The 13,294-nt window shown below is 46.1% G+C and overlaps 1 protein-coding gene across 1 annotated transcript in view; it reads right to left on the bottom strand.

Annotated features, from left to right (window-relative positions):
* Positions 1-13,294, bottom strand: part of Prkar1b (protein kinase cAMP-dependent type I regulatory subunit beta) — a 138,066-nt gene that overhangs the window by 120,974 nt on the left and 3,798 nt on the right. The window lies entirely within an intron of this gene.

Raw genomic sequence — 13,294 nt, 5'->3', positions numbered from 1 at the left:
GAACTGGTGCAATAAGGGCTTCCTGGCCTGAAACAGGCTCTAAAACTTCGTAGCGTGCATGGATGAAGCTCGGGTTCCCATCGCCAGCTCTGCACAAACTGGGTATGGTGGCACACACCTGTGATCCCAGCACATGGGATGTTGAGACAGGAGAATCAGCTCAAAGCCGTCCTTGCCTACAATAGCAAGTTTGAAGCTACCCTGCCTAAAATCAAATCTAAAGTTAATAATAAATATAATAAAAAATAAAACAAGAATATATGTAATAAAATGAACAAAAATAAGGAGAAGATGCAGCTCCCACATCCCCAACTTTTCCCTCCAGCTTGCCTCCCAACTCTGTCGACATGACAGGCACACACTTATGGTGGGCACATCTATTAGGAAGGGGTCTTTTTTCAAGAATTTAAGTCCCATCTTACCAGAACCAAAACTTGCCTCCCATAAGTAACTCATGCTCTTGAAACTGCATAGAATTGCTAGAGACGGGGATGGAGAGATGGCTCAGCGGTTAAGAGCATTGCATGCTCTTCCAAAGGACCCGAATTCGATTCCCAGCAACGACATGGTGGCTCACAACCATCTGTAATGAGGTCTGCTGTTCTCTTCTAGCCTGCAGGCATATATGCAAACAGAATATTGTATCCATAATAAATAAATATTAAAAAAAAGGAATTGCTAGAGACCAGCAATGGATGGGCATAGCCTGCCTTCTACATCACTGCCCATTTCTCTCTCCTGCCCCAACTCCTCCTGGCTCCTGCAGCGAACATTAAGCAAAGTCAGCAAAAAAAGAGCCATTTTTACCCTGGTACTTGGGCTGTGGACTTGAATGCTCCAGAGCTGCTCCCTTTCCTCTCCCTTCTTCCCACTGTCTCCTTTTTTCTCTTTTTAAAAAATACTAAATTCAAGACCCAGTCTGGTCTCGAAATCAGTAAGGATGGCCTTGAACTCCTGATTTTTTTTAACCTCTACCTCTTAAGTGCTGGGTTTACAGACATACATCACGCTTAGATAAGGGCTGGGTTTTCTCTACTGAGGACCCCCCCTGCAAGATTTTCTGGAGTTCCCTGTAGAGGCTACCCTTCGTGGTGTTCCTTGAGATAAGAGAGGTGACCCTTTCCAGTAAACCTCAAGAACAGTCCTGAAATCACAAGGCGCTCACACCAACGGACTCTGACTGAGGTGTACCACCTCAGATGCAAGTCTCCTTGGACTGTGAGTGTCCTGTCACAACAAGAACCTTCTGGGTCCGGGGCTGGCCATCAGGATGTATGAAACCAACCAGAAACCTGGTCCCTGGGCCTTACAGCAATGTCTTCTGCTGAGCCCCATTATAAGGCAGTTCCTGCCATCCTCAGATATTTCTGGAATACTCTAGTAACCTATTTCATGGACCTCAACTTCTTGAGGCATTCCTCCCAATGCTGCTTCCTGTGCCCTTCATGTGGTACTGGGAATAGAACCCAAGTGAATGCATGCAGTTCCCTGGCCAGCCACCCTAGCCTACTTGGGGAATTCTGCCAAGGCCCTGTCTCAAATAATAAAGTAATTAGATATACCTTTCATCCAAAGTATATTCTAAGTAACGTTACTATGTTAAAGTTAGATCCTTCCTTTTTAATTAGACAGAAAGGGGGAGATAATGTGAGATGTCCTTCTGTTTATGTGTTGCTTTTATTGGTTGATGAATAAAGTTGTCTCGACCAATGACTTAACAGAGTAAAGTCAGGTGGGAAATCTGAACAGAGATATATAGAGAGAAGGCAGAGTCAAAGAGAAGTCATATAGCTGCCAAAGGAGAAAGATGCCACCGGAACCTTACCAGTAGGCCATAACCTCATGGGGATACACAGATTAATAGAAATGGGTTAATTTAAGATATAAGAGTTACTTAATAAGAAACCTGAGCTAATAGGCCAAACAGTATTGTAATTAATACAGTTTCTGTGTGATTATTCGAGTCTGGGAGACTGGGAAATGAACGAGCAATCTCTGCGTACAAGAAACTTAAGCCCGGAATGCATATGAAGGCAAAAGAAGAAAGTCACCAAGGTAGCAGAGCTGATCTTATTTCTTCACTCTGCATGGTTAGAAGACATGTTTTGTAGAGTTCCGAAAGAAAGATCATTTATTAAACCATGGTTTCTGCAGAGACTGCAGAACGTGAGTCTGTGACAAAGGGTCCTGGAGATGATAATGTGGATATGGACCCCATCTCTGTCCCGAGCTGCCACCTCTCTCAAAGGAGCAGGAAGAGGTGATTGACACTCACTAGGCTGAGCCCTTACCTGAAGGATGCTGTGAAATGCTCATGCCAAGGCAGAGGACATGAGCTGAGGGGACATGAACTGAGGGAAGGCACAGAGAACACCTCAAAGCCCAGGCACTGAAAGACAGCTACCCCCACATACAAAGTCCCAACTTAATTTTTGGCTTTGTGATGGTGGGAAAGAAATGTAAATCCCATGTGAATTGTACTTTAAAAATATTAACCTCTTCTGGGCTAATAAAATGTGATGTAATATTGATGTAATCTGCTGGCCTGGCCTGTCACCTGGGTACTCTGTCCCATTAAGAGACAAGCCCTGCACACTCCCAATCCTACCTTCCCCCATTGCTCTCTCTACCTACCTTCCTTCTGCTTCTGCTTCCCTCCCTTCTCCTTCTCCCCTTCCCCCTTCTTCTCTTCCCTTCCCCCTCCATAACCCACTCAATAAACACTATACCCAAGCTCTCTCTGTATGGCATATCTGTCTGTCTCCCACAAGGCCTCAGGACATCGGGCGAGGCCTCGCAGGTGACCACCACTGCCCCTCATGGGACCAACCTCAGGTCACCCGAGTTATAAATGATAACAAATATCATTTTGTTTATTTTGATATTTTGTGTCTATGTTCCTAAACATATATGGGCACATGCATGAGGAGGCTAGAGCTGGACCCTGTGTGTTTTTATCACTTTCTACTTTGTTAAAACATTGGTGTGAGTGTGTGTGTGTGTGAGTCTGTGTGAGTGTGTGTGAGTGTGTGAGTGTGTGAGTGAGTGAGTGTGTGTGTGTATGTGTGAGTGTGTGTGTGAGTGTGTGGTGTGTGAGCGTGTGTGTGTGAGTGTGTGTGTGTGAGCATGTGTGTGTGAGTGTGTGTGTGTGAGTGAGTGTGAGTGTGTGTGTGTGTGTGAGTGAGTGTGTGTGTGAGTGTGTGTGTGAGTGTGTGTGTGTGTGTGTGTGAGTGTGTGTGTGTGTGTGTGTGAGTGTGTTGTGAGAGTGCAAGCATACATGTGCCAAAAGGGCATGTGGAGGTCAGAGAGACCAATTTTCAGAAACTAATTGTCTCCTGCCAGGTCTTATGGTAGGAGACAAACTCAGGCTTGTGCAGTAAACTGGGTTACCCACTGGGCCATCTCACCAAATCCATTTTTGATATTCTGAGACCGGGGTTTGCTGTGGAGCCCAGTCTATCCATAAACTCAAGATCCTCCTGTGCTCGGCCTCCGGGGCAGTGCGATTACAAGTGTACATCACCATGTCTGGTTCCTGAAGCTCTTTCTTGATGGTGGACGGCAACAGCATCCTCCCCATCAGCTTGCTCAATGGCTGAGATGGAAAGCCACTGACCCTGAGTTTGTTCCTGGGAGCTTGTTCTGCTGGAGAGAAGCCCTCGCTGAGGCAGAACAAGCAGATGTGGGTGGAGGGGAAAGACACCCTGACTCCCCAGGCAGGTTTCCTATCACAGAGCCATACCCCCAGCCCCTCATGAAGGTGGGGGCAGGGGAGGGTGCTCTAGGAAGGGGCTCTACCACTGAGCCACACAAACCCCAGCCCCTCACTGGGGGATTCTAGGCAGGGGCTCTACCACTGAGCCACACCCCAGCCCCTCACTGGAGGATTCTAGGCAGATGCTCTACCACTGAACCACACCCCAGCCCCTCACTGGGGGATTCTAGGCAGGGGCTCTACCACTGAACCACACCCCAGCCCCTCACTGGGGGATTCTAGGCAGGGGCTCTACCACTGAACCACACCCCAGCCCCTCACTGGGGATTCTAGGCTGGTGCTCTACCACTGAACCACACCCACAAACCCTCACTGGGGGATTCTAGGCAAGCACTCTACTGCTGAGCCATGGCCTCAGCCCCATGCAGGCCTGGCTGGGTGCAGACCTTCTGCAGAAATGTGAACTGGTGAGAAGCACCCCTGCAGGGGAGCAGATAAGACTCTGCTTGAAGCCGGGTGGTAGTTAATCCCAGCCCTGGGGAGACAGAAGCAGGCGGACCTGTGAGTTCAAGGCCAGCCTGGTCTACAAAGCAAGTTCCAGGACAGCGAGAGCTACACAGAGAAACCCTGGCTCAAAAAACAAAACCAAACAAGATTCTGGTTGAGCAGAACTCTTTAATATTTGAATTTCATGTTGTTCATTGCATTCATCTGGGAAGGGGAGTCCACTGAAGACTTCTAGATGTCAATCCTGGCTTACAGCAGCAGGCTTCAAGACAGCCACCTGAAGCTGGCGATGGGGTGGTGTACACCTTTAATCCCAGTACTCCAGAGACAGAGGCAGGCAAATGTCTGAGTTTGAGGCCAAACTGGTCTATGATGAAATCCTGTCTCGAAAAAACAAAAATAAAATGGTAACAACAAAGAAATCCAACTGCCTGAGTCCCCATTGGTCCCAGCCCCCACCCCCACCCCGCCTCAATTCTAGTTCCCTGAGGAGTTCGTGCCTTGGAGGTTTACCTCTAAGTGTGGACAGGACTTGGTTTTACTCCACCAAAGTGGTAAGACATCCATCCTGTGTATGGTCCATGTCTAGCTTACAACGGTTCTGATTAACATCTAGCTGGGAGACTTTCCCTGGATGGTTTTAAATATGCCAGCAGTGCTGCTGTAAGCTGGTGTGCATAGAGTCATATGGCAAAGAACTAGGGCAGTCTCTAGGGATAGTGAAATACCAAAGGGCAGCTCCAACTATCAGGAACTGTTAACACCAAAAAGTATGGTATCTTACCTGCCCTGGTCCAACCTTGGAGAGCACCTTGCCATGGTAGTGATAGGGTCTTCAAAAGACCCTGCCAAGCTATGCCTGGACTTCAGCCTTCAAACACCACAACATATATACTGTTTTGTACTACTAAATTTGTAATAATGCTACACAGCTATAGAGAATCAATTCAAAGGAAGAATCAAGAGAAAAGAGCTGCCAAGAATGGAGCCTGCCTAGACTCCCCCAGTGAGGGGCTGAAATGTGGTTCAGAACAATGGCCTATCATGTGCAAGGTCCTGGTTTTCATCTCCTGCACTGAAAAAAGAAAAAAAATACTAATAAAAATAATAGGAATTCAAGATATAGTTTGAAAACAACTAATAAAAAAAGCTGTTAACATTAAATGGGATTCCTATGTTGTTCCTTCCCCAGACAGAATTCAGGTGAATAAAAATGTTAAACAATCTTTAAACTGTAAAAATCACAAGACTAAGAAAATTCATAATATTGTACTAGGAATCTCTAAACATATTACAGAAGTCATAAGTGTAATACTTAGTAATCTTGTATATGAAAGTAAAATGTCTTATACATTAAAAAGGAATTTTATCCACCAGGCAGTGGTGTTGCACACCTTTTGTTCCAGCACTTGTGAGGCAGAGGCAGGTGGTTCTCTGTGAGTTCAAGGCCAGCCTGGTCTACAGATCAAGTTCTAGGAGGGCCAAAGCTATAAAGAGAAATCCTGTCCTCCCCCAAAGGAAGGAAGGAAGGATATGGTGGCACATGCCTGTAACCTCAGTACTCTGAGGGCAGAGACAGAGGATCACAGGTTTGAGATCAATGTGAGCTATAAAGATCATGATTTAAAGCAAACAAAATCCCCAAACATTCAAAAGATGAAACAAACAACTATACTAGGCAAGGTGGTTCATGCCTATAATAGAAATAGAAATAACAGGAGTGTGCATTCAAGGTTATATAAGATATTCTCTTTCTCAAAATAAAATATATATATAGCATAGCCGGGCAGTGGTGGTGTACGTCTTTAATCCCAGCACTCGGGAGGTAGAGGCAGGTGGATCTCTGTGAGTTCGAGACCAGCCTGGTCTACAAGAGCTAGTTCCAGCACAGGCTCCAAAGCTACAGAGAAATCCTATCTCAAAAAACAAAAAAAAAAGAAAAAGAAAGAAAAAATGTTTATATAAGCCTATATATAAAATATGCATCCATAGAAAGATCTTCAAACTTCCTGAATATGAGAAAAACACCTATGAAATCTGCAGAGACACCATTTTTCAAAAATATTTTATTTGCCTGGCTGTGGTGATGCACACCTTTAGTCCTAGCAGCACTCCAGAGGCAGAGGCAGGTGGATCTGTGAGCTTGAGCCAGTCTGGCCTACAGAATGAGTTCCAGGACAGCCAGGGCCACACAGAGAAACCCAGTCTCAAATGTATTTTTGTATTTGTATTAGTTATTTATATTATTTAACTTGTGTGTGTGTGTTTGTCTATGTACACGTGTGCACGCACACGTGTGTGGCACCCACAAAGGCATATCCCATGGATCTGGAGTTAACAGGCGTTTGTGAGCCTCCTGATGTGGGTACTGGGGAACTCCAGCCCTCTGCAAGAGCAATATGTACAGAGACATCATTTTTCACTTATTAAATGAAAAAAAAACAGTAATTAAAAAAACAGGCTGGGAAGATGGATCGGTCAGTAAAAGTGTTTGCCTTGCAAGCCTAAGGACCTGAGTTTACTTTAAAAAACAAAAACAGAGACATGAAAACATGGTGAGAACATGTCTCAGCACATAAAGGCACTTACCTCCAAGCCTGACCACTTGAGTTTGACCCTTGGGACCCAAGGAGAGAGCTGACTCCTGTAAAATGCCCTCTGATACACACAGACACACCATGGCATGGGTGCACACACACCCAAGAACCCGATGGTATGATTTGTCAAGGGGAAGGCAGGACATCTCTGGAAGTCGATCTATAAAAATCCTCTTTAAAGTACAAATGCAAAGCTTGCCTTCTCTAGTGGTCCCCATTGACTGGCCATCATGAGCGCGGCGATGACTATGCAGCCCTGCATCTTTCTGCATAAAAGCCAACACAGCCATTGATGTGTGTACAATGCCTTCTTGGCAAAAATGCATGAAGCAAGAAACCCTGGGTGGGTGCTAAATAACCATAACAAAGAGCTCGTGAGGTTATTGTATATTATTATATTGCTATTTAAAAAGATGAAACAGTTCTGCATGGATTAAATAATGAAGCCATCTCCAGAGTGTATTTTTTTCCCCTTTTTTCTTTTTCTCTGTGAGGTTCAACATTTTGGGATGGGTGATTCACTAAACAGCAGCCTTACATAATCGCCACCACCTACTTTAGGCTCATTTTGCCCCCAACCGTGCATGTGCTTTCCCCTGCAGCCCTGGTCATCTGCCAGTGTTTCTGTCTCCGTGATGGATTTCTCCATCTGTTCAGGATTGGCACCAGAGCCTGCCAGCCCTGTGACGACTTTCCTCCCCTTCGGTCCAGTTACCCACAGAATAACTCAGATACACCACACTTGCACATGGGCTTCAGCCCAAGCATCCCCACCCCTGAGTGAATGGCAGCAGCCTTCATCCTACCCCACCATTCCTGATCACTGCTCTGCAGGAGTCACAGACCGTGCTCTTCCCCCATCCACAGAGCCTGTCCTGCCCCCAATGATTCTACCTCTTTGTCCATTGTCATCTGTTGTGTGGCTTTTCCCAGGGAGATGAACATATGTCTCTCTATTCATTCCAGAGAGGATACCAATGACAGATAGGCCCAACAATTTCATCCAAGTCTACTTCAGTGACGCAGTGGTTTAAACTGGATTACATGAGGATGGGCAACTCAGAACGCACGACACCATCACTGTTATCCTCAGAGAAAAAGATAGACCAAAACTGTCTTCAGTAATCCGTAACAGCCTGTAAATCCTCAGAAGGAGTGAGGCCACATGAGACACTCCCCCTAGCAATCAGGGATAGGGCCTCCTGAGCCCCTCCCTCCCTGCCTCAGGACTGAAAGTTGAGGATGTAGTCTTCTTGCTCAGGTCTCCTGGTAATCGCACTGCTGACAGCTGAGGAACTCAAGGGCTGTGTCAAAGCCAGAGGAGAGTGGTCTGTATGCCGCATCAGTGGACGCTGGGCTGGCAACTCTCCAAAGCAAGGAGAAGCAGCATCCGCTTTGGCTCACTGTGGTGGTTTGAATGAAAATGGCACTATTAGGAGCTGTAGCCTTGTTGGGGTAGGTGTGGCCTTGTTAGAGGAAGGTGTCACTGGGGGTGGACTTCGAGGTGTCAAAAGATCTAGATGTAGCACTCTCAGCTGCCTCTCCAACAGCATGTCTGCACGCATGCTACCATGCTTCCTGCCCTGACAATGCACTAAATCTCTGAACCTGCAAGCCAGCCCCAATGAAATGCTTTCCTTTGTAAGAGTCTCTTCACAGCAACAGAAACCCTAACTCATCTTTCACTCCGTCTTAGCTGAACACCTGGAAGTGTCTTACCCACAACACACATAAATATACGTCAGGCAAAACAATAAATGAATGAATGAGCTAATTTTGCCAAAAATCTATTTATTGGTTGAGATGACATACTTCTTGGAAGACACTTGAAAACCCCCTTTCCTGTTTTTTAAGGGACTTTAAAATATATGCAATGCTGAGAGTTAAACAGAATAAATTTAGATGCTCTTGCTATATTTTTCCATATTTAAGATATAAACTTAGCGTAGGGCTGCTGAGATGGCTCAGTGGCTAAAGTGTTTGCTTCCAAGCCTGAATTTGAACCGACTCCCAAATTTGTCCTCTGAACATCATATGCATGCTGTGCCCCCCACACACACATTTTATTTAAAAAAAAAAAAGGTATAAACCCAGAGCCAACTCCTAAGTGTTAGAGGTTGGGAGGTCATTAAGACCTATCAGACTTAGGAAGAAAACATTTGCCCTCCTCCAACCTGTCTGTCCTTTCCCTTCTCATTCTGCCCTCCCCTCCTCAAATGACTGATCTGTCCCACAATGGAACACACATGACAACTCCGGGGCACAGTACCAAGTCTGTCACGCTGCGTGCTCCCGTCAGTAGACTCACGGCCTTACCCTTCTGTGCATGGCTCACCCAAGATGAGCCATCGCTTCCTAAGGTTGACTCATACTGTGTGTCAGGTCACATTGTGTCTTTTTACCAATGACAGACATCTGGGCTGTTTTCGTCTTTGGCCTATTCGTGAATAATGAATGCGCCTGAGAAAAAGGGCGTGGCGTGGGCGTGGCGTGGGCATGGAGTGGGCGTGCCTCTGGGACAGAGCACTAGGTAGTTTGTGAGGCCCTGCGTTCTATCTGCCAAGACCAAATCAAGCAAACAAACATGGCTGTGCAAATATCCGTTCAATTCTCAGGTTTCACTTCGGTTATTCAGAAGGGCGATGCTAGAGGTCAAGGCAGTCCTGCAGTTTTTGATGTCTCACAGCTGTAAACTGATTCTGGCGCTGCAGGACTGCTAGACAAGAGCCCTAACAATGAGCTGCACCCTAGTGCCCAAGTCTCCTATTCTGGAAAGGGTTTCTTCACAGCAGTCAAAAGACAAATGCAACCTATATCCCAACAGGTGAGCAAACCCGCGCGCATAGTACGCTCCATCTCTACAGAGGGCTAAGATCAACCCAGCCCAGGGGGAGGATCAGGGCAGGCAGGTCCTTCCTCCAAAAAGGATGCTGATTTGTACTGCAGCATTCTAGGAGGCTCAGTGCAGATCTGGCAGGCTGCAGCAGCACTGGAGAGTTCCAGCAAAGATGTCTTCCTTGTAACCCCATTCTTTGGGGGCTTTGGTGCACCTGTTCTGATGGACCTGGAGCTGCTGCCAGGTCTCTTCAACTCGAGGGCTGCAAGCGGCTGGGCACGCTCTTTCCTCCACATTCCACTGGCATGTCTGGAATCCAGCCCAGACTCCACATGCAGGAGGGGACTGTTGCTGGCTACTTGAGCAAATACACTTCAGAGACAGTTTTGTAGATCTGACTTATGTCAATTCCATTTCTAATTAACTGGAAGTTTATTCGTGTCAATTTCACCAAATGCTGCTAGCATCTATGGAATCATTTTTTTTCTCCAACTTTTAAATTTAAAAAAAAAAGTTTTTTTTTTCAGTCAGGGTTTCATAGAGTACAAGCTAGCCTCAAACCTAATATGTCACTGAAGATGACGTTGAACTGATCCTCCTGCCCCCATCTCCTGAGTGCTGGGATTGCAGGCATGCACCAAAGTCCTTGTATAAGTAGTGCTGGAGATGAAATATAAGATTTCATGCATACTAGGCAAGCACTCTACCACATTCCCAGCCCTGAGTTATTTTTATTAATTTGCATTCACGAGATGAACTCAATTTGATTATGTCTTACTCTTTCTATAAAAGCATTATCTTAGATTCAGTTCGTTAGGGTTTTCTTTAGGATTTTGACGTCTGTGCTCACTTAAAGAGGTCATGAGCACTTCTCTTACATCTTATTACCTTTGAGATCACAGGTGTGATGCTGTTCCCATGAAACAAATTGGGAAGTGCCCCCCTCCAGGTTTCTTGACTGTACTTGTTCATTAAATGTTGAACTTCTTGTCAGTGAAACCATCAGGGACAGGCCTGGAGCGATGGCTCAGTGGTTACAATCACTGGCTGGTCTTGCAGAGTACCTTAGTTCAGCTCCCACCACCCACATGGCAGCCCACAACTACTGTGACTCCAGTTCCAGGGGATCAGGTACCCTCTTCCAGCCTCCAAGGGCACTGAACACACAGGGTACACATATGCATATACAAACAAAACAGACAAAATAAACCTTTTTTAAAATCTGAGGTGTGATCTGCTTTTAAATTCTAAATCTCATTTCTTTGTGTTTCTAGCGCCCCCTCCTCTCTGTCTCACAGTGCACCATAGGACAGAGTAAGGCCAGCAGCAGTCCATCCTTCTGCCTCAGCCTCTGGGCAGTGGGATAACTTGTGGACAACTTGTGAGCATCAGTTCTCACTTTCTACCATGTGGGTCCTAGAAGTGGAACTCAGGTCATCAGGGTTGGCAGCAAGCACTTTTAACCTGCTGGGCCATCTTAATGGCCCTCGTATTTTAATCACCGACACCAGTAGCTGTGTACTCCACTGTAGCTGGTCTGTGAGTTTCCAGCTGACTCTCCTGTCTCCAACCCCCATTTTACCCCTGGGGTTACAGATGCATGGTACCACATCCAGCCTTTTAAGTGGGGTTCAGGGATCAAACTCAAGTCCTCGGTTTTGTGTGACAAGCACTTCTACCGGCTGCACCATCTCACCAGGCCCCCCTCCTGGTTATTTTTATGCTTCCGTGACGCACCTTTCCCACTCTTGCCTGTTGTCCACTATGTTCTTACATTTCAAGTTTCAGTGTGGAGCGGAACATCACACAGTTGGCACTTGCTAGAGTTCTACTTTACAATGTCTTTGGCCCGATCACCGCATTCAGTCCCGTGTGTCACGAGGGATGGAGCTGCTTGCCCACATGCAGGATGGAAAGCTTGATTTAACTGTTTTCCAGAGGAACAACAACTACTCTGCTAAGTTTTGGGGGTTTTGTTGTTGTTGTTGTTTTTAACATATTTGGACCAGTGAGGTGGCTCAAGCAGGTAAAGGCACAAAACACCAAGCTAGGTAGCCTTTTGATGAGCAGAATCCTGAGGATGTACTGACATCACTACGCAGAAGGCAACAAGTGCTTCTGTTCTGGTTTACACATGCAATGTTTCCCACGACCTCCTGTTTGAATATTTGGTCCCCAGGTGGTGGTACTATTTGGAGAGGTTCTGCAAACGAGGATGTGGGACTAGGGGCACAGATCCTTGGACCCTTCCTTCTTTCTCCTGCCTCTGCTTTCTGATCAACAAAAGGTGAGCAATTTCCTCTATCACAAATCCTTGCTGCCATAGTGGTCCAAACACATATAGACCAAACCTCTGAAACCTTGAGCCAAAATAGATCCCTTTCCCCTTAAGCTGCTCCTGTCAAGCATTTGGTCACAGCAATGAGAACAGTCTGTGTATGGGCATTTTCAAGTATGTGTACAGACATGTTTGCCTCTTGCAGTGATTTAAATGGGGGAAAATGTGCCCCATAGGTTCTGATACTGGAATGGTTGGTCCCCAGTTAGTGGCATTGTTTGGGCAGATATAGTAGGAACCTGGAAGAAAACAGGGCTGAGAGTCCAGCAGACTGCAAAGGCCCAGTTCAAGGATAAATTTAAAACGAACCAATTTCTTTGGCAGAGGACATTTCAAGAGAGCACAACACTGAATCTGTGGTGTCTTTATTATTAGTAACATCTATGCAGGTCTACAATAAAGCTGAGTGGGGTAGAAATACATAATGCATGGTTTGGGATGGGAAGAGACCATTATGAAGCTTACTGTTACAGACAAGGCACTGTCAGAGGGCTGAACCGCACAAGAACAAAGGGAAAGATGCACTCAGGGGATGACCCCACCCAGCTAAGCTTTCACATTGTGAAAGCAAAGGGCTTCTCTGCTCCTAGAAAGTAGTAACAGGCTAGAGAGGTGGCTCCGTGCTTAATAGTATTGTTCTTCCAGAGAAACTGGGTTCTCTGGAAACATGAGCACCTACATGGCTCACAAACACCCAGTGTCAGAGGATCCAATGCCCTCCTCTGGCCTCCCCGTGCACCAGGCACACCAACGTGCTCCCCAGCTGTCTGGAAACCAGCTTTTTCCTGATTGCTTCCACTGTGCTTAGAGAACTTCCTTTAAACACCCCTTATAGGAAGTTCTGTTAGCAACATCTTCTATTGGTTTGCCTTTTTTCCTGAGAACCTCTTGATTCCTCTGTCATTCCTGAATGACATTTTGCTTGACAGAGTTCACAGTTAAGTTTTCTTTACAAGCTTGAAGAATCCTGTGTCCTTCCTTCTGGCTCCTGTAGCCTCAGAGGAGCAGCCAGATCTGGTTGAGACTGCCTCTCCTCTACCTGCAATATGTCATTTCTTTTTGACAGGCAAGGTTTTTCTTTTTCTTTCGTTGCCAAATGTCTAATTAAAACCAGGTGTGATGGTTCATGTCCGTAATCCTAGCACTTGGAAAACTGAGTGGGATTGGCTCAAACTCAAGGGCAATCCACAGTGTGAGATCCTGCTTCAAAAACACAGATAAGGGGGGCTGGAGGGGTGGTTCAGAGGTTAAGAGCACTGATGGCTCTTCCAGAGTTCCTGAGTTCAATTCCCAGCAACCAC

The sequence above is a fragment of the Microtus pennsylvanicus genome, chromosome 1 (assembly GCF_037038515.1).
Source record: "Microtus pennsylvanicus isolate mMicPen1 chromosome 1, mMicPen1.hap1, whole genome shotgun sequence".
NCBI lineage: Eukaryota > Metazoa > Chordata > Mammalia > Rodentia > Cricetidae > Microtus > Microtus pennsylvanicus.
Note: the sequence above shows the minus strand (reverse complement) of the source record. Positions and strands in the feature narration are given on the sequence as shown.